Here is a 27770-nt window from a genome sequence, read left to right as displayed (position 1 = left end):
AGATGCACATAGCACTGCAGGTACACCTGGCTCTTGCAACCTAATAAATCTGCGGTGGCAGAGCACTGTATTAACACTCTATGGTGTACGATACCGTCGAAATTTTAGCCTCGACTTCATCATTCTGGGACTCAGTAGTGAGAGAAGCAATTGAAATTCGGTTGGAGACGATTTAATTAATAGAGACAGCGGCTTCAGCTTGGACAAATCGTGGAATCCGGCAGTTTCTGTAATTAAATCTCAAAGTCATCGCGACGGTGCAGCTCACAGTGATACATTGATAATACTATGGGGATCGACTGCGCAACTATACATCTAATTCCATGCATATGTCATAACTCTTTGTCACTGATCAACGTCTCTGGCGCCCTGTGTGTCTGTGGCCGCATGCACAGTTGTGCAGTCCGCAGGTTTTAAAGGATGGAGCAAGTGCTGGAGCATCTACCCTTCAGAAGTGCCAACTCACCATTCAAACCCACCTTGACCAGTTCATCACTTGGTGTTACCTGTGGTTCCTTCGTATCAACCCCTCCAGAACCCAGGCAATCATCACAGGCCACACCATCAACTCCTTCCACCTCCACGATTTCTACCAAACCACTGATGGTTGTCTATCCAGCTCACCCTCACCCTGAGATTGCTTGGCCTCACCCTCGACTGTCACCTCACCTGGACCCCTCATCTGCTGGCCATCCAGCAGAAAGCCCATTCCTGCCTGCCCCTCCTGAAACTCCTCTCTAGCTGGACATGGGAATTGCATCCCTCCACCATCCTCCACACCTACAAATCCCTCATCTGTCCTACCCTCTGTTATGCCAGCGTTGCCTGTTATTCCCGTCGTACGGTCATCATCACGTCGGAAACCTTTTCACATGAATTATCTGAGTACAAATAACAGTTGCGCTAATGCACTGCCCTTTAATATCCTGTGTATACGATACCACCGCCATCTGTATATGTGCATATCGCTATCCTACGACTTATGTGATCTCAGTGTATATCTGTACTTTAAACAGAAACCAATTTCATACCAGTACTAGCAGGTACAGTGGTACTTGCATACGGAGACATAGTAATGTTTAAACTAATATTAGCAAAGAAGAATCTATACTACGTTTTCCACTATAAAAAATTTGTTATGTTCTGACTGGCTTACTAATTTTTTATACAATCCGATTTTTACGGGGAACAGTAGTCACTGTCACATCTGATATATTTGAGGCTCTTAGAAGGGGAAACGATGCAATGATAATACTGACAGAAACGAAAATCGATAGCTGAACAAAAAAATACGGAAAAGTTTATGTACGTATATACATGTGTAGCTTAGGCAGAAAAGTTTGTAATGGTGTTGCAGGGGTAGGTTTGCTGAGTTTAACGTCGCGCCGTTTCCTAATTATTTAGCAATGAAAATAATCAGTCAGGTAGTTGTGCGCGCAAATTCAAGCACTTCTACATGTTGAAATGCAGGAAGGAGCAGACATTGGTGGTCAGCGAGTTACCGCTGGTTCGAAACCTTATTACCAGATAAAATGTGCCTTTTTTGAAAGTGATGAATTTAAGCTGGACTAGCAAAAGCAATGTTTGTTCGGTCTGAGAAAAACAAACGAAGGACAGTTTTGGAGACGCTGCCTCATGCAGCCTGCTAGAATTTACATTCGCGATGAGGTGATTACCCAACGATAATACTAAATAACTCGAAAACGACGCACCGTAGCGAATTTTTTGCTTAACAATTGTATCGCAGCGCAAGCACCCCTGAAACACTATTATAAGCTCTTCAGACTGTTTCTGACCGCCCCGTAACACGTCAAGGCACATCCGTGTAGGCCTACTGAGGTGAAACTTGGTTGGCCATAGCGTTCGAACCACACGCCGGCGCAGCTTACGAGACAAGGAGGCACACTGCCGTATGTCGCTGGGAGAGGGCGCCTTCTGCTCTGCCGCAAGGTTGCTCCTACGTCCGTCCACGTGGTTTCAGTCACAACATGGACCACGTGTGAATTTCGGGCAATACCGTGACGTCAAAAGCTAGTGGCTGTTGGAAAGTCTCTGATGCTTTGTAATCGTATGCCCATGTCCAACTCAACCATACTACGTACAGATACACATGAAAGTATGATTAATGCGCCGGCTGGAACGACTCTCCCTATCGACAGGTTTATGGCGGTCGATGGCTACGTGGTGTGCATCGCTAGGAGTACGGCGGTGGCAGCCAAAACGATTCTATGTGGGGAATCATGGAGCGTCAGCAAGCAAGTCGACTTCTACATGGATACTCTGCAAATCACATTCAAGTGTCTGACAGAGGGTTCATCGAACCACCTTCACAGTTCTCTTTTATTCCAATCTCGTATAGCGCGCGGAAAGAATGAACACATATATATCGAGCTCTGATTTCCCTTATTTTATCGTGGTGATCGTTCCTCCCTATGTAGGTCGGTGTCAACAAAACACTATCGCAGTCGGAGTAGAAAGTTGGTGATTGGAATTTCGTGAGAAGATTCCGTCGCTACGAAAAACGCCTTTCTTCTAATGATTTCCAGCCCAAATAATGTATCATTTTTGTGACACTTTCTCCTATATTTCGCGATAAGATAAAACATGCTGCCTTTCTTTGAACTCTTTCGATGTACTCCGTCAGTCCTATCTGGTAAGGATTCCACACCGCACAGCAGTATTCTAAAAGAGGACGAACATTCGAAGTGTAGGCAGTCTCCTTAGTAGGTTTGTTACATTTTCTAAGTGTCCTGCCAATGAAAGGCAGCCTTTGGTTAGCCTTCCCCACAACATTTTCTATGTGTTCCTTCCAATTTAAGTTGTTCGTTATTGTAATACCTAGGTATTTAGTCGAATTTACGGCTTTTAGATTAGACGTATTTATCATGTAACCGAAGTTTAACGAGTTCCTTTTAGCACTCATGTGGTTGACCTCACACTTTTCATTATTTAGGGTCAACTGCATATTTTCACACCGTTCAGATTTCTTTTCTAAATCGCTTTGCAGTTTGTTTTGATCTTCTGATAACTTTATTCGTCGTTAAACGACACCGTCATCAGCAAACAACCGAAGACGGCTGCTCACATTGTCTCTCAAATCGTTTAAATAGATAACGAACAGGGCCTATAACACTACGTTGGGGACCGCCAGAAATCACTTCTGTTTTGCTCAATGACTTTCGTCGAACTGTGACCTCTCTGACAGGAAATCACTAATGCAGTCACATAACTGAGACAATATTCCACAAGCATGCTATTTCACTGCGAGCCGCTTGTGTGGTACAGTGTCATAAGCCTTCCGGAAATCCAGAAATACGGAACCTATCTGAAATCACTTGTCAATAGCACTCAACACTACATGTGAATAAAGAGCTAGTTGTGCTTCACAGGAACGATGTTTTCTAAACCCATGTTGACTGTGTGTCAATAGACAGTTGTCATCGAGGTTATTCATAATGTTCGAACACAGTATATGTTCTAAAATCCTGCTGCATATCGACGTTAACGATATGGGCCTGTAATGTAGTGGATTACTCCTATACCTTTCTTGAATATTGGTGTGACCCGTGCAAATTTCCAGTCTTTGGTTACGGAACTTTCGTCAAGCGAACGGTTGTATATGATTGTTAAGTATTGAGATATTGCATCACCATTCTCCGCAAGGAACCTAATTGATATACAGTCTGGACCTGAAGACTTGCTTTTATTAAGTGATTTACGTTGCTACACTACTCCGAGGATATTTACTTCTACGCCACTCATGTTGGCAGCTGTTCTCGATTCGAACTCTGGAATATTTACTTCGTCTTCTTTTTTGGAGGCCTTTCGGAAGGCTGTGTTTATTAACTGTGCTTTGGGAGCACTTTCTTCGATTGTATCTCCATTGCTATCGCGCAGAGAAGGCATTGATTTTTCTTACCGCTAACGTAACATTGGTTATGAACTGTAGATTAAAACTGAAGAAATTGCAAAAAGGTGGGAATTTAAGGAGATGGGAGCTGGATAAACAGACTAAACCAGAGGTTGTACAGAGTTTCAAGGACAGCATAAGGGAACAATTGACAGAAATGGGGGAAAGAAATACAGTAGAAGACGAATGGATAGCTCTGAGGGATGAAGTAGTGAAGGCAGCAGAGGATCAAGTAGGTAAAAAGACGAGAGCTAGTAGAAATCCTTGGGTAACAGAAGAATTATTGAATTTAATTGATGAAAGGCGAAAATATAAAAATGCAGTAAATGAAGCAGGCAAAAAGGAATACAAACGTCTCACAAATGAGATCGACAGGATGTGCAAAATGGCTAAGCAGGCGTGGCTAGAGGACAAATGTAAGGATGTAGAGGCTTATCTCACTAGGGGTAAGATAGATACAGCCTACAGGAAAATTAAAGAGACCTTTGGAGAAAAGAGAGCCACTTGTATGAACATCAAGAGCTCAGATGGAAACCTGGCTCTAAGCAAAGAGGGGAAAGCAGAAAGGTGGAAGGAATATATAGAGGGTCTATACAAGGGCGATGTACTTCAGGACAATATTATGGAAATGGAAGAGGATGTAGATGAAGATGAAATGGGAGATACGATACTGCGTGAAGAGTTTGACAGAGCACTGAAAGACCTGAGTCGAAACAAGGCCCCGGGAGTAGACAACATTCCATTAGAACTACTGACGGCCTTGGGAGAGCCAGTCCTGACAAAACTCTACCATCTGGTGAGCAAGATGTACGAGACAGGCGAAATACCCTCAGACTTCAAGAAGAATATAATAATTCCAATCCCAAAGAAAGCAGGTGTTGACAGATGTGAAAATTACCGAACTATCAGTTTAATAAGCCACAGCTGCAAAATGCTAACGCGAATTATTTACAGACGAATGGAAAAACTGGCAGAAGCCGACCTCGTGGAAGATCAGTTTGGATTCCGTAGAAATGTTGGAACACGTGAGGCAATACTGACCTTAAGACTTATCTTAGAAGAAAGATTAAGGAAAGGCAAGCCTAGGTTTCTAGCATTTGTTGACTTAGAGAAAGCTTTTGACAATGTTGACTGGAATTCTCTCTTTCAAATTCTAAAGGCGGCAGGGGTAAAATACAGGGACCGAAAGGCTATTTACAATTTGTACAGAAACCAGATGGCAGTTATAAGAGTCGAGGGGCATGAAAGGGAAGCAGTGGTTGGGAAGGGAGTGAGACAGGGTTGTAGCCTATCCCCGATGTTATTCAATCTGTATATTGAGCAAGCAGTGAAGGAAACAAAAGAAAAATTCGGAGTAGGTATTAAAAATCCAGGGAGAAGAAATAAAAAAACTTTGAGGTTCGCCGATGACATTGTAATTCTGTCAGAGACATCAAAGGACTTGGAAGAGCAGTTGAACGGAATGGACAGTGTCTTGAAAGGATGATATAAGACGAACATCAAAACAAGTAAAACGAGGATTATGGAATGTAGTCGAATTAAGTCGGGTGATGCTGAGGGAATTAGATTAGGAACTGAGACACTTAAAGTAGTAAAGGAGGTTTGCTATTTGGGGAGCAAAATAAGTGATGAAGGTCGAAGTAGAGAGGATATAAAATGTAGACTGGCAATGGCAAGGAAAGCGTTTCTGAAGAAGAGAAATTTTTTAACATCGAGTATAAATTTAAGTGTCAGGAAGTCGTTTCTGAAAGTATTTGTGTGGAGTGTTGCCATGAATGGAAGTGAAACATGGACAATAAATAGTTTGGACAAGAAGAGAATAGAAGCTTTCGAAATGTGGTGCTACAGAAGAATGTTGAAGGTTAGGTGGGTAGATCACGTAGCTAATGAGGAGGTATTGAATAGGACTGGGGAGAAGAGAAGTTTGTGGCACAACTTGACTAGAAGAAGGGATCGGTTGGTAGGACATGTCCTGAGGCATCAAGGGATCACAAATTTAGCATTGGAGGGCAGCGTGGAGGGTAAAAATCGTAGAGGGAGACCAAGAGATGAATACACTAAGCAGATTCAGAAGGATGTAGGTTGCAGTAGGTAGTGGGAGATGAAGGAGCTTGCACAGGATAGATTAGCATGGAGAGCTGCATCAGACCAGTCTCAGGACTGAAGACCACAACAACAACAACAACAACAACATACTTTACACAGGACCAGAATGTCTTTGGATTTCCTACCATGTTTCGAGACAAAGTTTCGTTGTGGAAACTGTTATAGGCATCTCGCATTGAAGTCCGCGCGAAATTTCGAGCTTCTGTAAAATATCGCCAGTCTTGGTAATTTTGGCATTTTCGTTTCGTTGTTTCTGCAACAGTGTTCTAACCCGATTTGTGTACAAAGGCGGATCAGCTCCGTCGTTTGTTAATTTATTTGGTATAATTCTCTCAATTGCTGCTGATACTATTTATTTGAATTTAAGCCACATCTGGTCTACACTTATATTATGAATCTGGAATGAGTGTAGATTGTCTCTCAGGAAGGGATCAAGTGAATTTTTATCTGATTTTTTGTATAGGTATATTTTTCGCTTATTTTTCGAGGATTTGGGGATTACAATACTCAGTCTCGCTACGACAACCCTGTGTTCACTAATCCCTGAATCGGTTTTGATGCTAGTCATTAACTCAGGATTATTTGTTGCTAAGAGGTCAAGTGTGTTTTCATAACCATTTACTAATCGCGTGGGCTCATGAACTAACTGCTCGAAATAATTTTCAGAGATTGCGTTTCGGATGACATTTTATGCATACCTCCCTAACTAAACATATATTTTCGCCAACATATCGAGGATAAATTAAAGTCACCACCAACTATTATCGTATGAGTCGGGTACGTATTTGAAATCAAACTCAAGTTTTCTTTGAACCTTTCAGCAACTGTATCATCTAAATTGGGAGGTCGGTAAAGGATCAAATTATTATTTTATTACGGGCAGCCTACAATGACCTGTGCCCATACTAACTCACAGGAAGTATCTACTTCAATTTCGCGACAAGTTAAACTACTTCTAACAGCAACAAACACGCCACCGCCAACCGTGTTTAGCGTATCCTTTCGGAACACCGTTAGGTTCTTCGCAAAAATTTTGGCTGCCCTTGTATCCGGCCTTAGCCAGCTTTAAGTGCCTATAACGATTTGAGCATCAGTCCTTTCTATTAACGCTTGGAGCTCTGGTACTTTTCCAACACAGCTACGACAATTTACAACTGTTATACCAATGGTTCCTTTATCTATGTTCTTCCTGTGTTCAGCCTGCCCCCTTTGTGACTGAATCCCATCTTGTGTTTTCCCGAGACCCTCTAACCTGAAAAACCGCCCAGTCCACGCCACACAGCCCCTGCTACCCGTGTAGCCGCCTCTTGCGTATAGTGGACACCTGACCTAATCAGCGGAACCCGAAACTCCAACACCCTTTGGCGCAAATCGAGGAATCTGCAGCCTACACTGTCGCAGACGCGTCTGAGCCACTGATTCAGACCCTCTACTCGGCTCTGCATCAGAGGTCCGCAATCGGTCCTGTCGACTATGCTGCAAATGGTCAGCTCTGCTTTCATCTTGCAAGCAAAACTGGCAGCCTGTACTACTTCTGCTAGCCGCTCGAAACTATCTTCTGATCCAAAGTGACACACATCATTGGTACCGACGTGAGCAACCACCTGCAATCGGCTGCACCCTGTGCTCCTCATGGCGTCCGGGAGGACCCTTACCATATTTGAAATGACTCCACCCAGTATGCACACGGAGTGCACATTGGTTTTTTTACCCTTCTTGTCAGCCAAGTCCCTAAGGGGCTCCATTACGCGCCTAACGCTGGAGCTACCAAATACCAATAATCCCACCCTCTGCGATAGCCCGGATCTTGCAGGCTGAGTGGTTTCCTCTGAAACAGGATAGGCGACAGCTTGTGGCTCAGCGACAGTGTCAGCCACAAACAGCACCTGGAACCTGTTTGTCAGACAAATCGGGGAGGCCTTACCTGCGGCCACCTCGGAAGTCTTTTGCCGCCTGTTTCGCCCTGTGGCAACCTCCCACTCGACCACAGGTGAAGGGTCAGCCTCAGTGCAAGCAGTAACTGGGTTGGCCACCGGTGACGACCGATCGGAGGACTGTGACGTGCTAGACGTCCGTTGAATCCCCACGGCATGCCCACAACAGTGGTGCCCATCCACTGCAGCCTCAAGCTGTGTAACCGAAGCCATCTCAGACTGAACCTGAGAGCGAAGTGTCACCAACTCGGCTCGCATCCGCACACAACAATCACAGTCCTTTTCCATAGTAAAGAACGTGGAGAACTAAAATATGCAAATAAACGGACTATCGACAAGTGCTGCGCAACTCTACTGTAGACCATAACGAAAACGCACGAACTGTGTCTAGTAATACTCATATATTTAAAAACCTAACTACCGAAGCACTCAGGTGAAATTAAACAATTTTCCCCTGATTAGGAACTTGTAATATGTCACAAAATCGGTTTACTTTTCGACGCCACGAAAACGCTACAACTGTGGCCATTAGATATTAAATTTACACTCAGAAACTCAAGAAACTAAACTACTAAAGCAAACAAATGATACAATAAAATCCGCTCCCGGTTAGAAACTCCTAAATGACACAAAAGATGTTACTTCCCTGTTGCTGCGTTGTCTCGGCCGGCTACTGCCGCCTGACTCATCATTTGTGGGGTAGAACGTGTCGGAACGTATTTGTGACAGTTGGGGCTGCGTCAGTAGGTTTTCTGTTAATGACGTGGAAGTTTTCTGCGATTACTGCGGTTGAGGCTGTCGAGATTTTAAGTCACTGCCTTCAGAGAGGGACGACTCCTGTATAGTACGAGCATGACGCTGTTGATGGAACGTGATAGATGGGAGCAGTCTCCTGTTCTGTAGTGCAAATGGTCATAGTCAAGAGGCTGTTATGTGTTATGTCTTCTGAGTAATTCCATATTGAAGAAAATGTGATGCTCGGAACTGAGATGCTGATATTGCTTATTGTCACTGTGTTTTGCCGCAGACTCTTGGGCAGTGTAGTCGGTTTTCGCCTAGTACCCCCCCCCCCCCTTGCATTATATAACTCCCATATCGAAATAGATGTTATGAGTCATTGTTTGCCTATTATGTTAGTGTGTATACTGTGATGCGAGTATAAAGTCCACATTACAAAAAATTGGGACTGGGTTAGACTGCATTTTTGGTATCACATCATTTTCACCCAATTGTGGAGTGCTAACTGTGTTATCGGACTTCACGTCGATTTTTCAGTGTCTTTCTGCCCAGCAGCAGCTGTATCATGTAGTATCTGTGTTTCAGATGAACATTAAGTATGGTAATTGCCATTCATCTGCGTGGACAGTGAACAGAAAGGTCAAACTAGTAAAGGCCGTAAGATAGAGGAAATGAAACACCCTGGTGGCAACAGATGCAACTGCATGGGCCGCTTCGCCAATGTTCGCAAGATATGCAAATGTTAGTTTTGTGTCTTTATGTCCTAAATTTATATGTTTCTAAATTTATTATTAATGAGTGAATTAGATTGTAGTTTTGGATTTTAGTTATGCTGTGGTTGGTTTCGGATTTTAGTTATGTTTCACTGATATTAACTGACAAGTTTCAAATAATAGTGCAGGGGGACCTCTGTAGAAATTTATAACATAGAGATGGGTGGACACAGGACGTGTGAGAGCACATGAAAGGTCCACACTAAAATCTGTGTTGGAATAATTCTGGGCTGGGCTCATTTGGGAGCCTCATGTGCTCTGTTAGTATTACTGGGTTGTTACTATCTCTGCGAATTGTGAGATAACTTACATGTTTCGAAATAACTGTTAGAGAACCCATGTGGTGTTGAAGCATGATGCACATTTCTGCCATTCTGTAACGGCTTGTTGTCCATAAACTATCCACGTTCCAGTAATCGTATAAAGGTTTTGCTACGAGCGTTTTGGTAAAATATCAGATAATAATAATGTTTTAACAAACATCACTCTGTACTTATTTCCCGACATTAATTTGACTAGTTGACGATTCAAGGCATATTATGCATCTAATGATATAAAGATAACAGCGGAAAATATATATATATATATATATATATATATATATATATATATATGCTTACTTATAACGTATGCACTTGATATTTAATAATTTTTTATGTAATCGTGCCACCAAAGATGTTGAGCAATGAGACTGTTGCTTTTGATGAGCCGCTTTGGCTGAGATAATTATAGTATCCATAACGCTAACAATTGAGATGAGTTAATCAATTTGACTGGAAATTAATGAAATTCAGCGTAACTTGTATTCGAAGGCAGATACACTGTCAGCACGGCAGTATGTATTGGCAGGGAATACTAATAATTACTTACATTATTTAGATCGTAAGGTTATTATTTTATATTATCCATTTTTATTGTTTAACGTTAAGTTCACATAAGTTACACCATAACTTGAATTTCATCAAATATACGTACATCCCGAATACAGCACTGGAAAGAGGAGACAAAATCTGACGAATATGATGTACCATCTTTAAACTAAATGACAAATATTCCAAAGGTACAAACAATTTTCGTCGTTAAAGGCTCTAACTATGAATAATTAAATTATGATTTATAGTTAAAGTATGGTACATAGAAATTATTATGCTTTAAGCATTTGTAGTAGAACTTTAGCGCGCAGCCACTGGTGTAATAGGAATTTCAATTAAATGTATGTATGACGTTGTGAATTTACACTGGTAATCACACGATGGACCTTTGTGACGTCACTGGATGCATTTTTCGCGAGGGGGTGAGCGCTAAGTGTTAAAGTAAGGGGTGATGGAGGCTTTGAAAGGCTGCAGCTGGGTTCCTCGAGATCAGTCTGTCTAGTGTCGGTCTGGGTGTGGTAGTCGGTCTGTATGTCGCAGCCTCATGGCAAGGCGGTTGGATTTCGCGATCAGAGACGATCGGTATGAGCAGTGGTCTAGCCGCGACTTTGCTGTTTGAAATTATTTCGCGTTCCTTGTGGACTCTGACGAACTTTGTGCTTTTAACGACTTAGTTTCTGGCACAGTCGCAGGACCAAAAATTTATTCGCGCTAAGTTTCGTCTCTGATAATTTTGCAATGTGCCACAGTTTTTAGTGGAATCATAAGTTGAATTCCAAACCTAATCGATGTGCACGACAAAACATCGCTGTGACTGTTTCTAGCCTCAAGTAGGAATATTTTATTGCAATTTGTTGATGTAAAAGCTGCCTTGTGGTTTCCAGCAAGTTCATTAATTTATTTAATTTATGGTGTTTTGTTGACCGCCATAGGGGGATTGAGTCATTTCAGTTATCGCTGCACATTGACTTGTGTTGATGCCCAGGAAACTATAACGTACTGAGTGGACAATAAATTTGATATGTGAAAAAGAAAGATTATTCGTAGTAGCGTCATTGATTTAAGAACCTGCGACTTTGTTTCAACATGGCAATTAGTGAAATTCTGACCAGTTGTCGGTAATCGTTCAAGACTTTTATTTTAAACTACACTAACATTGTAGGAAACAAAATTTTCCCGTAGAACAACAGAAGCAGAGCCTATACGGACAGAAGCAGAGCTCATCTTTGGCATTAAATTTTAATTTAATAATTTATAATTTAATGACTCATCTGTCGTCATTGCGTCTCACACACACACACACACACACACACACTATATATATATATATATATATATATATATATATATATATATGGTGTCCCATTTCTCTTGACCACCCTAAATAACTGTTTGTCCAGATGCAGATTACCGAATGTTTCAAGCACATGTTCTTTAGCCGTCAGGGGGACATCAATCAGCATGATTGCCTTCGTTGTAGCTTTGTTTTATACAAAGATATGAACAGCGGTATGACCTTTTTAAATGGCACACTGTATTTTTAATTCGGTAATTCATTTCCTCTCCTAAAGACCTATTCAAAAATGTTTCACAGTGAACCATTCACTTAAACACAACGTTATTAATTACGTAACACAACATTGACTTTGAGCCTGGGATCACAAACTCGTCCACTTGCTGGAGTTGTCACAAAACCAAAGAAACCCACGTAAAAACACAACACAAAATTCACTTTGACTCTGCTGTATCATTGCCCAGGAGTCGAACATTCAAAGATGCCCAAAGTAGTGACCCTGGACACCGATACAATGATACACTCGTTGAATAAAATAATTATTTACTGCTTCCTGTGTTGCCTGCTGAAGAGAATTACAAGCAAGCACGATACATTCCTGCATGTCCTCTGGAGTTGTTGGAATATTGCAATAGACAAAAGTGGTTCAAATGGCGCTGAGCACTATAGGACTTAACATGTGAGGTCATCAGTCCCCTAGAACTCAGAACTACTTAAACCTAACTAACCTAAGGATATCATACACATCCATGACCGAGGCAGGATTCGAACCTGCGACCATAGCGGCAAAGTTCAGAGGATTTAAATCAGGAGACCTAGCAGGCCAAGCAACAGTTCCTCCTCGACCAATCCATCTGGTAGCATACCTTCGGTTCACAACATGACGTACACGCAAGGCACAATGTGCTGGTCATTCATCGTGTTGATACCATATAAGCATTCTGGTTCTCAGCGGCACTTCATCCAGAAGAGGAGGAAGAATTCGTCTGAGGAAGTTGCCATACGTTGTGCCGTTTAGACTACCATTGATGAAATAAGTGCCAATAATTTTAGTAAGAAGCATCCCACACCACACGTTAATTCTCCATCGACCCTGATGTTCCACCTGTCTAAGCCATCGTGGGTTGTCGCAGGACCAATAATGCATGTTCCTTGTATTTACCTGTCCTTTGTTTGAGAAGGAACAGTCATCGGTAGACAGAACATTGGAGATGAAGTTCGTGTTGGCGAATATTTGCTGCTGTGCCCACTGACAGAACTGTACACGATTCTAGAAATCATTCCCATGCAATTCTTGATGGAGGTGTACATGGTAAGGATGGAACCTGTGACGTGTAAGAATACGATGTACACTGGTTTTAGAAATGCCAGTATCGAGTTCAAGCGGTCGTGTGCTCACACGTGGTCAGGATTAAAGGCTACAATTGAAGTCTAGCTGCTCACAGAGGTCCAGTGTGGACTGTAATTATAATATGGCATCGAAACTTGGAAGAAATTCTAATGCGTTAACGTGTAACCGATTTCAGCTGAAAAAAAATAGTTTCAGTTTTGGCCACCAAGTGCAAATACGTCGCTTTGAATACAGGAAAGACGTATGCAACTGTTTCCATACTGCAAAAAGTTTCCAATATGGAAACTGTTTCCATAATGGACTAGGAGCGGCATGTGGGCAGAAAAGGTCTAACAAGAGAGAAAGGCATAATGTTGATTTTATTAATAACCGCCGCTTGCACAGATAGTTTAGTATGATCACCGAAAACGTCGACTAGATGCTGTATCTATAAAACGACGTGATCAATAGGTGCTTGCTGCAGTTCCGGTGGAATCTAAGCAACGTGATCGGGTATACTGGCCTACAGATCAGTTGGAGACTGAAAGTGACCCTAGTAATCGTATTCCTTTTGTTATTTCCAGACCGAAAAGTCACGTGGTCTCAGATCAGTCTATCTTACAGCTATGAGTCTGGAAAACTTCTCGACTTAAAATGTTCGTGGAAGGTTCTATTAAGCAGATCTTCACTGGACGAGTGACATAAGGTGCTCTTACTGGGAGTAGTAACTTTCTGTGTGACGTATAACCGTTTATGAAAGTTTGTGTCGATAAACAGAGTTAACTGGTACCAATCTACGCTTTATTTAAGTAGAGAAGCACTGTTTTGCTTTATAGTCACCTCACTTTTAGAAAGCTGCACAGAAGAAATATGTTCGATGTCGAAGAAGAACAGGAGCAGCATAGCTGGACCTTGAGATAAATCACAAAGAGTCAGAAGGCTGAATCTCTATATCGGTCTAATAAGGGAGTGTTTAGGTGGCGGTGTTAGGTGTAGCTGCATGGAGTAATAAGTCTAGAACAGATGCTGCCCCAGCAGTTAAAACATCGCCACATGAGCTAAATACAGCAGTTATCAGCCGTATAATAAACATTCCAAGTGTTCATTGAGGTTATGTTTTAATACAGTACTTCTGTTTTCCAGGTAAGTGTTTGTGGAGCCTTGGCATGAGAAGATACAGTACGGAACAGTAAGTGTGTGAAAACCGACTACAAGAAAGTTACTAGTTTCGTAAAAACTGTTCAGAAACTCCATACTATTCTTGGACACAACAGTGCACCAAATGAATCCATTGTTTGTCAGTTCATCAAGAAATCATATAGAAAAATCGGTTCAACAGTAGACATCAAAAACCCTGGTCACACTCGAAGTGGCTGGAATGAGGCAAATGTTGTTTCTGTGCGTAGTTTTGTTACTGGGAGTCGGCAAAATCATGTCGCCATCATGCTAAAAAAGTGCGTGTGTCCAATAATAATGCACAAAATCTTAATAAAAGATTTGCACTTATACCTACAGACAGTTCACATAGGAAATTAAACCAGAGGATCATCGAAAACGATGATAATCTGTGCGTTTGACCCTGGAAAAGGAACCAGAGAATCATACTTTTATAAAGCTCATCATTCTGTGAGATAAAGCTCACTTCCATTTAAGCTCCTTTGCGTAGAAGCATAATTGACGAATAGGAGGATCAGAGAACAAAAGGCTATTTTACTAGAAAGACATGCATCCACAGCGAGTTACGGTTTGGTATAGGAATAGGAGTAGGTGCTTAATCGGTCCTTACTTTTTTGAAGATGAACAAGGAAGTATTGCGACGCTGGGTGGAGTTCATTGTCATGCGATGCTTACTGCTAACCTCTGGGCCCGTTTCGATCACGTGAAAATCTAGAATTTATTGTTTCTGGAAGACGGCGCAATCTGCCACACTTCAGAAGAAACAATTGCTCTGTTGCACGAAAAGTTTCGCCAGACTAACTCGTTACGAGGAGACCAGAACCATCTGCGTCTATCTTGTGACCTGACACCTTGTCAATTATTCTTATATGGGTGCGCTCATAATGAGTTTATCAGCTAAAAACTCGTAATCTTGGAAATTAAGCAAGCTGTTCCTCGACGAAGTTGATGAGTAAATATGTGAGCGGGTCCTTGATTGATGGACCCGGCGGGGGGAGCGCGGCGTTGATGGGTAAAGTGTATTCATAATCACTGTATTAGGCCATGGTGTTGCATCCACAAGTCTGTCTCAATATGGTTCCAATACTCTTCCAAAGGAAGAAAACGAAACAACACTGAAAAGTATGCTGTGCAACGATTTTGTAAAACACTCACAATAGGTTTTTTCAGGTATGAATAACAATGATTTTTCAGTAGCTACGCAGGAAATCGTTGACTTCCCTATTGTTTAAATACATGGACAGCATATCATCAGCAACTGGTGTACTGCCTCTTAGCTGCGTTTCCTTATCATCATCGTCTTATTCCATAGCAATATCATTATCAATCAACAAACATTTTCATAGTCAGTTAATGCATATGTAAAATTGTTATTACTGCCGAGGAGAACATGAAATAATACTACTTACATATGTGCCCCCGAAAATTTGGATCATTCCCACAAGCTCATGCAGGAGAAAACTGTCACAGTTTGGGATGCAATGGAGCCACCCGACACCCTTTGCAGAGCTTATTAGTTTCATTAGATCTTCTAATGTACTGTCATGCATGATGGGTGACAGTATACTCCCATCTGCAACAAAACGAAATTCATCATCAGATTGCAACTGTGTACAATGAACTAAAAAAAAATTCTCATACATAGGAAAACGTAATCCCGTTTGCGTACTTGCAGGATCACTTGAGTCAGATCTAGGGCAATTGGTATATTCTGCAGTAGCATCACAGATATCCCTGGATTGACACTTGATCTCTGCTATAAGACTAGCTCTGCTGAAGAGATCGGAGTTCAGATTAGAAACGAAGTGATTACTCCCGAGAAAACGTTTCTGATTTATAGCCCGAAAACCAGCTACATCATAGTTATGTGGAGGATCGAAAGAACAAGAAGCAAGAGGTTTCTGGAAAGTTAGTCTCGGCTATGTAGAAGACGGCAGGTTCGTCGCTGCAAATTGTGATCAGCACCTGCCTCATCCACATGGTAATGCATAGGCGGCTGCCTATGCTGTAATTAGACCGCACTTTCAGCCAGCACTGGTCAAAGAATACTGCACCCAGCAATGCATAGGTCTTTCCACTGGCATGTCCAAACACGTAGGTAAGTGAGCACTGTTCTTATAGTCCATAGATGCCAGTCAGCGTCCAGTAGCTATAACGGCACTCGCTGCTTCTACAATAACAACTGAAAGCAGCGACAATATTTTACTCCAAAACCAAGGCCAGAGGTGAGGGTTGCTCTGGGTCCCCACCAGTCAGCTGCTGTTGTAGCCAGCATGCCTACGGACTGCGCACCGTTTGTTATGTGGGGAGAGAGTCGCACATATGTGTCAAAAGCTGCTAGTATTGCACAATATGTCATACAACCTGCCTCTTTCATGCTACACACACATCATGTGGCACTTGTTAACAGATGATACAGACCCTAATGTTTCACCAGTAACGCTCTGAAGGGAATAACATGACATCTTTTTAACCCTGTGGTGGAATTTGCACATCAGCAAACCGTGGTATTGGCTGCAAATTCTACGTTTCTGCACTAAAACCATGGCTCCTTAATGTCAACTGGTAATTTTGAAAGAAGTGCTGAGATCACCATGCACTCATATTAAGTGCTGACCTATCTAGATATAACCTATCTCTTTGTAGAATCATTTGGATATTTTGATAATTATGCATTGTGTATGCATGTATAATTCTACTGTATTTTCCTCTATCTTCACTGTAGGATCCCCAATTCAATGTAAAATATAGAGAATATTCAGTATTCCAATCTGTTATTTCGATATAAAAAGAAATCTAACGAAGTTTGGCATTATACCTGCAGTCATAAGGTGATAATTGTCTACACCAAGCTGATGCAATAGTCCATGCACTTGATCCATTAAAGATGCATTTTAACACCAATCTAGGAAATATCCATAGGTTTGTAGTATTTCTTCTAAATGGCATCCTGCGCTACACATGATAAACAGGCAGTTATAAAGGTTACCGAAGTTACCCTCTGAGAACACAAGGGTTAATAACTATTCTAAACATTACTTCCATCTTGTGCCTTTGGGGTATATACGGACCTTTAACAGCTGAGTAGGGCTGTATTTTGTGCTATTAACATATGAAGAAGGACAGTAGTACGTTATCATACTTGGGTGGTCACGGAGCAATATTTTCTAAAAATCTGTGGGCACAAAACTGTATTTGGATATCTGAAGTCAGCACTCCAGCTCCACCACAATCCACGCGTGTGTGTTCTTTTTAGTGTGTGTAAAGGTTATCTCTGGTAGCTCGAATTCTGCGTTGAGATTAGTTTATTTCTGGTCTGACATTTGCTAGATAAAAAGAAACATACGATCTAGCAAACACCTTGTTAATTCTCTCTGGCTTGGGGATGAATGCGAATCTGGTTACAAAAGACGAATTCAGGATATCCCTGTTAATACATATGGAGTAATCGAAATTTGTAGGATAAATACAGGCTATATAGGAAATGGATAATACGTTATCTAAACTTAGAAAACGAAGCGTTATACAGATGAAATAAAGGGAGTTTTCGGTAAAAGATATAGGACTTTAACTTAACTACGAGATGTAGGTGAGGCATGACATCATATCTGTATAATTTAACAGCGGAAAGACGGTAATTTCTGCATATGAAACTGTCATATTCCCTTATACTTGAGCCACACTAAATCAGCAGTAGGGATATCAGAAAATATTTAGCAGGGGAGTGAAGGTGACAATTTAGAGGATCTACAAAGCACCTATGGCTACGTCATAGACCATCATTAAAATGCATTTACTAATGGACCAAGTGCATAGATTATTGTATCAGATTACTGTAGATGATTATCACCTTACCACTGTGAATATAATACAAGATTTTTCAGCGATTTTTTAAATTCCAGATACAAAATGAGAATACAGGATATTCTGATTTTTTTTCATTGGATTAGAGGTCCTACGATGAAGTTAAGAAAATGATTTTGTATATTACCAAAGGATGTGAACGTTCTTTTGTTAGAGAGGGTCCCACCACTCACTCGTTTCTACACACAGAAAAACAATATCTAGATAGGTCATTCTTAATATGTATACATCATGATCTTAATACTCCCTTAAGAAAACTGGTCAACATTATAGAGTGATGATTTCAGCACTAAAACCCAGAATTGACAAGCAGTACCACCTGTGTATATATGTTCTTCCACAAAGTGCTACCGGTAATTTATTCAGGCCTATATCATCCGTTAACAAGTGCTTCAGGGTGTGGTGTTTATACAACAGAGCCAGGTTATACAACACACTTTGCTACGCTAGTAGCGAAATGACACAGACACGTGGCTCTCTCTCCAGACAGCAAACAGCACACAGACTGTAGGCACACTGGCTGTGATAGCACCCTACTGTTGTAGACGCTGAGCGTTCCTCACACGGGGACTTGTTTACAAAGTAAAATATTCTCGCTGCCCTCCTGACTTTATTACTGCGGAAACGGCACAGTCTGTGATAGTTACCTGATGCAGATGACAAGCAATAAGATGGGAACTGAGCCTGCATACGTATCTGTCTCGACACGCTAAAGGAACTGCCTAAGTGTTACGATCAGTGGCAGCAGGAAGTGCGGTCTGATTGCAACGATGATCGTCGCCTGTGCATCACCTCTCAGATAATGTGCATGCTGATATTGCACTGTACAAACAAACTTCCCATCGTCTACATAGCGGCCAATAACCTTCCAGATTTCTTTTGCTTCCCATTGGTTTCATCCTGCACAGAATCTGGAAGCATCCATATTTTCCCAAGACTAATCACTTCAGTTCCAGTCTAAGCCCGAATAACATCAGAGGTGGTAGTGCTATCGTAGAGATGGAGCTTGAGTCTAGGATAGGCTACGATGCTACTGCAAGGACTAGCAAACACACTCGATTTGGTATGCATATAGAACTATTTTTTATGTATCAGAATCTTTGTTCATTGTATATTATATGGCTGCAGTCTGATAATGAATTTCGTTTTGTTGAAGTAAGGGTATACTGTCATGCCTCAAGGAGCACAGTAAATTGGAAGATATACTGGAACCGATAGGCACTTCAGATCGTCTCACTTGCCTCCGAATTGGCGAACATTAGAAAGGAGAATTTTGCTATAGTAATAACACGATTTTTGAATATTTTTCTCTCCATGTGTAAGAATCATTATAATACGTTTATTTAATGTAATGTTTATCTTCATTTAGAATTTTTCAGTGAAGTTGTGATCATGGCAATCGGTGAAGTACAGTCCAGCCCTATGACTGTGCATTCATAGACTACATCTAATTTACAAACTATGATTAAGGTTGACACAACAGCCAGTCCACCTGCAGCAGTGAGGATACAGGTGAAGCCATGACATCTTTCTCCCACGTAAGCTCATTTGAATGATGCCAATTGTTGAGGGACAAATACAGTGGAGGTAGTAGTTCATTTTGTTTTCTAAGTAGAAGTAAACTCTTGCATAAAATGCTTATCTGATATTTTTCGTTTCTATGTGCACTTGATGACGATGTAGTGATGGGTGAGGCTGGTGATGATGAGGAAATGCTGCTATGATGCAGTACATCAGTTCATAATACAATGCAATCCATGTATTACAACTATATGGACGCCGATGCTTTTCTATGTAAGAACTAGAAAGTTATTATTATGGTCACATGCATATGTCTATTGTGTGTTTCTTTTGGAATCGTTACGTAGGATACTTACACACATCGTTTCGTTATTTTTTGGTTTTGTTGGAGTACTGCAACCATCTGGAGGAAGGATTATGCCAACAACACAGAGGCCAGGCTTGTTGATAATGCATTTGTCACACCCATTGGCGTAATGATCCCCTCAACTGGGAACATCAGAGAACGATTTACTACTATCACTCCAGCCCAGTTCATCAGCGATGCCTTTGCCACCCCTTGGACCATCTCGCCAGTGGCCATCAACTCACCTTGGCATCATATGTCACCTCGACCTGGACATAGGAGCAGTCCCTCTCTTCCCCAGCTGCCCTGTTAAGGAACATCAGGTTAGATAATCTTTAGCAGACTAGCAACACTCTACCACTCTGTTAAATGACTGTCATCCTGTTTTGGAAGGGAGCTTCCCAAGAGAGTAAAAGATCAGTAGTATCCTTTCATTATGTTCAATGTATTATAATGCTGCAACTTTATGCACCACCTGAAAGGAGGTATTGATGCAGACCAAAAAGGCTATTGTCTACATTTGTTGAGGATAACTGTGTATGACGTTGAATGACACATTTTTGATTTGTTCCGAACTTTTGCCTCGAGTGTCTTCTTGCAACATTTTGTAAAAATGCAGGTGACAGAGTTTGATAAGACAATTGTGGACATCACCTCAAATTACACTTGCATATTTATGATCAAGTAAATGGTTTTCCAGTTTCATCTGGCTTCCAAGAGATATTGGTACTAAAATGGCATGTGTTGATGCCACAAGGGTGTAACTTTTCTTCTGGATTGCCTCTTCTGCCTTGTGATAGAGAATATGAGAATCACTCTATTTTTCTAAAGTAGCTGCTTAAAGTACCAGACACACTGAGTTGCTGTGATTCTCTGAGGGTGAGGAACACTGCATCTGCAACAAAAACATGTCCTGCCTACTGTGCTACCAACTGATTAAAAAAGAGCATATATGGCAGTTTTGTTGTAGATGACTCAGTGTATTTACTTCAGGTGGGTATTTAGATAAGCTTCTGACTGGCTGCTCCAGCCAAGAACCAGTACATGTGGTAATGCATACTGCGGCATACAGGTTATTAAAGTTTAAGAATGTTCACCACAGGCAGCGCTGCCATTATGTAGTATTTGCGAATTTCGAGTGCCTCATACCTCCTGCGGCACATTTTAAAGGTGACCACACTGCATGGCATCTTCACAGAAGGCCACACTCAATGTGTGGTGGCTCCTCAGGTTGTATGCTCAAATGACTCTAGTCTCAGTCATTTAAATTCGCACCTGAGAGGTACTCATTGGATATGGTTGCCTTTGAGGTCGAGCAGCTTGCCGATACAATGCACCAACATCCCATTACTAAATCACAGGAAATTATACAAGGAGGCAGTTGATTGTCTTATTTTTGGGCTACTCGTGGATATATGTAAAAGGGGAAGGTCCACATAGAGAGCACAGTCATCTAATGGGGAAGCTCTGTGGTGAGAGACACAAGAAGTGCAACTTCAAGTACCAGCTGCCATGTCACATACCCATTTGCTCACACACTTTTCGCTTTGTTTCTCATTATCGTGTACTTACCTGATTTCAGCTTGAGAAATTGTATGGCAGTCTCCTTGCTGAGTGTGACTTACAATACATTTCATTCTCCAAGGGAATCATACTGAGAATTAATCACTGATCTATGCATCCAAAACTTCAAAAAGTGGCGAAACAATTCGTCAGGATATACCTACCACTAATTCTGCACACTCCGACGATGAAATATTGCAGTTTGCGAAGAAAAATGGGGTTCTTCCCACATGAATGCGTGGGCTCAATAGAGAGATATAACGAGAGCACAACGGCCATCACAGATGCTTTCTGCAGTAACCTTACAGATGCACCGATAAAGGAAATAGGAAGTGGAGCGTGAGTATGGGGTGAATGTTTGGCAGTAACTCAACATCCCTGAGCATGGCTACGCAGTGAATGTTTAGCAGTAACTAAACATCCCTGAGTTAGAGGAGCATGCTACACTATACATGGACACTGACATTCATCTGCCATGGAGAAATTCCGGAGTTTATGAATAGACATATAAATACTGGAACCTACCTCCTACTAAACAGCATCACAGCTTTTGTGGGCCGAATGTTAAAAAGATCTTTCAGTAACAAACTGTTCACGATGTTTTTATTCTGCTCTTTTTTAAACTCTGTATTTGTGGGAGACTTTGTCAGTGTATGCACAGGTGTGGCAAGGAAAATAAACACTGAATGAATGAGGAGGAGTACAGTGCATCTGACAACTTACACTGACATGTCATGCTACGATGTCAGCCAGTTAAAGGGTCTTGGTGGTCCAATAAGAAAATCGTCACATTGTCTATGTTCCAAGATGTGGCTGAGATTCTGGAGTAGAATATGTCGTTAAGACAGAATTATCATATGCTATTAGTTTGCATGATGTTCACTTCAACTTGATGCTTCGTCTATAACGACTAAATCAATTAAAGGGTTCCTTCTCCAATGAGATGGCGACGCTGTGGGATAAAAAGCGATATTTTGTGCGTGTCAGCAATCTCTAGAAATGCCTGCACTATCCCGTACAATCAGTCACGATATTTGAAGGTGTATATAGATATCAACATCAAAAAGAATAATTTTTTTATGACTGAACAGTTCAGTATTCAGCATAACAATATAAGGTATGTACAACACACGTCACAACATTAAGGATGCCCATCTGATGAAAGACGAAACAAATGGGTCAGAGATCGTGGGATTTGTGAGCCTTGGATTAAAAATGTATGCATACTACAGAGACATGAACGCCAACCAAACGCTTGCTGACGATGTGCAACATGTGACCACAACAGCTCTACCATTTCATGATTACACGGAGCACCTGATCGATAGTGTTGGTGGTGCCACACCGAATTCTCTTTGACATGGGAAACGTAGTACATAAATTCTCCTTTACTAGTATTAGAAAAAAAGAGTATCTCTCTGTATGTAAGTATCTCTCTCCCTACTTCTGTCAATGTAAAAATGTATATAACTTTATACGTTTTCTATTAATACTCAAAAAATTTATTACAAGAAAAAAATGTTTTGGTAAAAATTAAATCAGGAGAATTAATTCTAAAAATTTCACCAAGAAAAGATTAATTATTGGTAATAAAACAGATATCAATTTTTATATAAATGTTAATATTTACAAAGAAAAACCAACAGCCTCATCCCAAGCAAATCTTATCCTTTTACTATAGCAATCAAGAGTAGAAATGTCAAAGCTCATCCTATAGCTCTACTGAAAAAAGGAGTGTAAGGGTTTCATGTCATTTTAATGTGATACTATTGGTCTAGATCACTTTGGGATGGGGATAGGTTTCTTCCCATTTTCAATCATCGTATTGGTCAAAATCACTGGGGGCAGGGGGAAGCCAACCTCATCTTAGCGCAGTATCTGGGCTGCAAGTGGGAAAATGGTGGGTCAATTTTGTATTCATGTCACACAGTTACCAAAGCTGTGTGGGTGACAATGGAGAGGGGCTTAACACATGATGGGTATGAGGTTACACAATGAGTTTGAATATACCTCATGCTCTTGTGTGAGAGGTGTGGAAGAGGTATCAGGTTACACTGCAAGCGTGAATTTGGTTCGAGTACCGGCACTGCTACACTACTTGTGTATTTTATTAAAATTATCAGAGAGAAATTAAATAAAATTCCTCTATATATTCCTCCAACTCACCTATGTTGTAACCATATTATCTACGCTATGTCGTTAGTTTGTACTTCGCATACTCCAGCCATCAACTTCATTGGATGGGTTATTGCCTTATATTAAGTGAGGAAGGCATTCCACGTTTACAGCACCAAATTTCCTAATTCTTTTTCTCTAAGTAAGGTAGTATTTAGTTTCCAGTTTTCCTTCCCATAAAACGTCGTTTGCTTCTACCAACCCATTCTCGCAATATAAGCACAATGATCGAAAAAATGTACAGGCCATATTTGTGACGTATAGACATTAGACGAATAATACACATTTACATACGTATATCGTCTGTAGCGTAACGAGCATACATGGGCATGCTAGTGTGAGCCTACGTGATGTACTGCAGCAGCGCCGACAACAGGCGAGCGCAGGAAGTTGTCACTGTGAGACTAGGGCGTGATCAATGCAATTTGTGATGCACATTAGCTTGTTTCAAAGGCAGACTCATGGGAACTGAGCAGACTAGTGCGGAAAGGGGCTAGGCAGATATTCACAAAAAAAAAGGTTCAAATGGCTCTGATCACTATGGGACTTAACATCTATGGTCATCAGTCCCCTAGAACTTAGAACTACTTAAACCTAACTAACCTAAGGACAGCACACAACACCCAGTCATCACGAGGCAGAGAAAATCCCTGACCCCGCCGGGAATCGAACCCGGGAACCCGGGTGCAGATATCCACGCTAACAGTGTCAGTAGTGTTTTAGGATACCTGACCGGCAGTGGTGCATATGCAGAACAAGCGTGCCACGATCGACTGTAAGTGCTGATCATCTTTCTGGTGGAATTATTCTGAGTCTCACAGTCCACCCAGTACGACAGGTCTGGATGAGGACGCCAGGTGGGCGTGCCAGTAGAAGTCACTAATTTGAGGCTACGATAGGGCGACAGTGGTACGCACTAAGTTCCTCCCTGGACGTAGCGTGATAGTGTAGTGACCACACCTGCTCATCTCCAGATGCTGGCCAACTCCTTCCCAGAAGACTATGGGCCATTCCACTCGCAGATCGGGCATCATCCGCCATTGCAGCATGGGCATTTCAGTGTGGTGGACGTTCCGTGCTATAACACAGCTGGGTATTGCAAGGGCCAGTAGCATTTACGGCGTCGTCGACACATGCCGCTGGCACAGGACCTGTGCAGGCGGCTTACGTAATGAGGCCGCCAGTGCATGTGCTCATAGCACCGTGTCAGCATCGCAGGGTATGCATGCAGCCAGCACAGCAGAATTCAGCGACCTGTCAGCCACTGACCCGGTGTGTCGAGAGTGTAGAGGCGTCAATAAAATAAATTGTTACGTTTACAGCTGCTTTTCTTTGGAGCCAACAGGGCTCCCGCTACGTTTACAACAACCGCTGGCATCATCCTGCTCCCAGATGTCTCCCGCGCACTGAAGGCACTTTACTTTGCATTCTGCTGATATTCTTCTATGACTTAAAAGACCTAGTTTCATCCATGTGAATAATGTATTTTGTTGATATCGCCATACGTTCATTTTCATATGCTTTGTTTCCAGTAATTTCATCTAGAATTGTAGTCTCAACTTACTGCAATAATGCTATGTCAAATTTGGCCTCCTATAACATCAATTTGAGAGAGGTCACTTTTGACTTAGTTGATTTTCTTTTGATATACAGGGTGTTACAAAAAGGTACGGCCAAACTTTCAGGAAACATTCCTCACACACAAAGAAAGAAAATATGTTATGTGGACATGTGTCCGGAAACGCTTACTTTCCCTGTTAGAGCTCATTTTATTACTTCTCTTCAAATCACATTAATCATGGAATGGAAACACACAGCAACAGAACGTACCAGCGTGACGTCAAACACTTTGTTACAGGAAATGTTCAAAATGTCCTCCGTTAGCGAGGATACATGCATCCACCCTCCGTCGCATGGAATCCCTGATGTGTTGATGCAACCCTGGAGAATGGCATATTGTATCACAGCCGTCCACAATACGAGCACGAAGAATCTCTACATTTGGTACCGGGGTTGCCTAGATAAGAGCTTTCAAATGCCCCAATAAATGAAAGTCAACAAGGTTGAGGTCAACAGAGCGTGGAGGCCATGGAATTGGTCCGCCTCTACCAATCCATCGGTCACCGAATCTGTTGTTGAGAAGCGTACGAACACTTCGACTGAAATGTGCAGGAGCTCCATCGTGCATGAATCACATGTTGTGTCGTACTTGTAAAGGCACATGTTCTAGCAGCACAGGTAGAGTATCCCGTATGAAATCATGATAGCGTGCTCCATTGAGCGTAGGTGGGAGAACATGGGGCCCAATCAAGACATCACCAACAATGCCTTCCCAAACTTTCACAGAAAATCTGATTTGATGACGTGATTGCACAATTGCGTGCGGATTCTCGTGAGCCCACACATGTTGATTGTGAAAATTTACAATTTGATCACGTTGGAGTGAAGCCTCACCCGTAAAGAGGACATTTGCACTGAAATGAGGATTGACACATTGTTGGATGAACCATTCCCAGAAGTGTACCCGTGGAGGCCAATCAGCTGCTGATAGTGCCTGCACACGCTGTACATGGTACGGAAACAACTGGTTCTCCCGTAGCACTCTCCATACAGTGACGTGGTCAACGCTACCTTGTACAACAGCAACGTCTCTGACGCTGACATTAGGGTTATCGTCAACTGCACGATGAATTGCCTCGTCCACTGCAGGTGTCCTCGTCGTTCTAGGTCTTCCCCAGTCGCGAGTCATAGGTTGTAATGTTCCGTGCTCCCTAAGACGCCGATCAATTGCTTCGAACATCTTCCTGTCGGGACACCTTCGTTCTGGAAATCTGTTTCGATACAAACGTACCGCGCCACGGCTATTGCCCGGTGCTAATCCATACATCAAATGGGCATCCATACATCAAATGGGCATCTGCCAACTCCGCATTTGTAAACATTGCACTAACTGCAAAACCACGTTCGTGATGAACTCTACCCTGTTGATACTACGTACTGATGTGCTTGATGCTAGTACTGTAGAGCAAAGAGTCGCATGTCAACACAAGCACCGAAGTCAACATTACCTTCCTTCAATTCGGCCAACTCGCGGTGAATCGAGGAAGCACAGTACATACTGACGAAACTAAAATGAGCTCTAACATGGAAATTAAGCGTTTCCGGACACATGTCCACATAACATCTTCTCTTTATTTGTGTGTGAGGAATATTTCCTGAATGTTTGGCCGTACCTTTTTGTAACACCCTGTATAAAGCAATAATTTTACACGTCTGATTGGTCATTAGCGTCTTTCGTGGTTGTGAATTACTTTTCTCTGTTCTGATGTCTGTAATAATTGCTCCTGATCTTTTGATAGGTCTAGACTTTGAACTCAGATTAGACATTGTCTCTCTTTTCCTACTTTGTGCTTTGTCTACTTGTTGACCCTATAATTACTAGCTTTTACTTATCTATTCCTTCCTTACAATCGACCGCACGCTGTTGTTTTACAGCACTGGAGATCACTTCCGAGTCAGTCATTCTGATATCTTTAATCTACGTTTCCCCTAGGTCATTGCTGTATGTTGTTAGCGCAGCTTTCTTTACGCCATTTTGCCTGTCTCCCTTGCTGCTCTTAGTAATTTTCCTATTAGTCTTTTCATTAGAAACTTGTCTCAGCTTTTCTGTACCAGCACACTCACTGATGTCCATCTGTGACAGTTCTACTGTTTCCGACGATCAATCTTCAGATGCTACCGCTGGATGTATCAGTGATCTAGTTTCAAAGATGTCTCTAGAGGCACCCTCAATGACCTGCACTGCGAACATGTCTGATTTGTTTGTGCTGAACCATCCAACCACGTAAGCAAAAACTCTTTGAATGTCGGGCTATGTACCGTTTGTTGACTCCATAGTTGTAGTATTAGCTGTGCTACCGTTTTCGGCTGTACTACTAGCTGAGCGTTATGGATGAATACTGGGTCAGTGTTCTGCATTTGCAGGTCGTTTTGACAATCCCCAAGTATGAATAAAAGCTGAAATGCATGATCCTGTGACATACTTTGAACATCTCTACTGAGTCCAGACTTATTGTTTACAGTCTCGGTATCATTAGCAGAAACTGATTTATTTTCAGCTTATATGGCATTGTTTGCTCCTGCTCCACTACATATTCCTGCTACGGAG

This window comes from Schistocerca cancellata, chromosome 6 (genome assembly GCF_023864275.1).
Source record: "Schistocerca cancellata isolate TAMUIC-IGC-003103 chromosome 6, iqSchCanc2.1, whole genome shotgun sequence".
Classification (NCBI taxonomy): Eukaryota; Metazoa; Arthropoda; class Insecta; order Orthoptera; family Acrididae; genus Schistocerca; species Schistocerca cancellata.
This window is presented reverse-complemented; position numbering follows the sequence as displayed.